The 1,756-nt window shown below is 37.1% G+C and overlaps 1 protein-coding gene across 3 annotated transcripts in view; it reads left to right on the forward strand.

Moving 5' to 3' along the window:
• Positions 1–1,756, forward strand: part of Ube2k (ubiquitin conjugating enzyme E2 K) — a 65,234-nt gene that overhangs the window by 29,649 nt on the left and 33,829 nt on the right. The window lies entirely within an intron of this gene.

A 1,756-nucleotide genomic window follows, 5' to 3' on the forward strand; every position in this document is an offset into this window, starting at 1 on the left:
GTTGTTGAAAATTGACAAACTAAAGTGACATAGAGTAGAAATCAGATTTTGAGGACTCTATAATCTAACTGTTTAAATAATATCTTTTAAGTAATATCTTTGGATTCTCAAACTGTTCCTAAATTTTTTTTAAGCATTTATGAAGGAAAAGCTTTGTGACAGATAAAAAAGATGCCACTCCAAGGTTTCAGAAAAATGAAAAGAATCTTAGAGGAAAAGAAGGGCCTGTGGAGGTTACCCACTTGTGTGCTGGAGTCACTTCCATGTTCAGAGGATAGTCTTTTCTTTTATTCTCACTTTTAGTAAAACTACATTTTTTACTACTGAAGAATAAAAATGATGAGTCTAGCCGGGCGGTGGTGGCATATGCCTTTAATCCTAGTACTTGGGAGGCAGAGGCAGGCGGATTTCTGAGTTCGAGGCCAGCCTGGTCTACAGAATGAGTTCCAGGACAGCCAGGGATACACAGAGAAACCCTGTCTTGAAAAAAACCAAAAAAAAAAAAAAAAAAAAAAAAGATGAGTCTACATATTTAAACAAAATACCAGTATTTGGAGTTGTTATTCATAATTCTTATATAAAATGGTCATCTCCATATTTACAGAATTCTCTTACCTGTCTTTCTTCTGTTCTCATTACTTTTCTTTATACTTCAGTATTGCCATATGATTCAGACATCTTGTTCAATTCATATATCATATATAGCTGGGACTTTACCAGAAAAGAATTGTAATCAGAAAGCTGTTGATGAATATGATAGTGGATTCCTATAATCCCAGCACTTAGAAAGTTGAGACAGGAGAGTTGCAATTTTAAGGCCACCCTGGACTAGATAGTGAGACTTTGAGGTGTGTAAGGGAGGGCAGGTAGTTGTTGTTTAAAGAACCGAAGTGAAATGTTCTTTTATTTGTTTGTTTGTTTGTTTATTTATTTTTGAGATCCAAATGCATACCTTCAACAGTGGGGTACGGTAAATTTGGAAGGGGCCCTGACAATAGTTCACTACTTAAATTATTAAGAGCCAAATGTTTGATCATAGTAATGCCACTAGCACATTTCTTTCTGTCTCTTCACACATGCATACGAAGGAATGATATAATGAAACCTCTAATGATTGAAATGAAACCTCTAGCTTAAGTAACTCAGTCAATAATGTGACAGTTTTTTTTCATCTAGTTTATTTTTTGATTAGTAGAAAAGGCCCGGGGCTGGAGGATAGCTCAGTGGTTAAGAGCACTGACTGCTTTTCCGACAGTCCTGAGCTCAAATCCCAGCAACCACATGGTGGCTTACAACCATCCTCAGTGAGGTCTGACACCCTCTTCTGGGGTGTCTGAAGACAGCTACAGTGTACTTAAATATAACAATAAATAAATCTTAAAAACAAAACAAAACAAGACAAGGCCCTTAGTTTCATTAGTAACCCTTAGTATTTCAGTAGCACAATTTCATGTTAGTGGGTCATGAAATCTAGAACTGGAAGGTTTATTAGAGGTAGAATTTGGGGATGGAAAGTGGAGAGGTGTGTTTGAGACTGGCTGGCCTTGACCTCTAGCTCAGCAGGGTTTTCAGTCAGGAGATCGTCTACCCTCCCCACTCCATGTACTAGCTTTGTAGAATGTACTATTGCATGACTTTCTCCTTCAGAGTAGGAACATGGTTATAGTTTACTTTGAATACCTCAGTTGTGAGACCCTAACACATCTTCCCTCCCCAAATGCCTGTTTAATTTCTGGGTTTTTTTTGTTTTTTTTTT

Source organism: Mastomys coucha, unplaced genomic scaffold (genome assembly GCF_008632895.1).
Source record: "Mastomys coucha isolate ucsf_1 unplaced genomic scaffold, UCSF_Mcou_1 pScaffold22, whole genome shotgun sequence".
Lineage (NCBI taxonomy): Eukaryota > Metazoa > Chordata > Mammalia > Rodentia > Muridae > Mastomys > Mastomys coucha.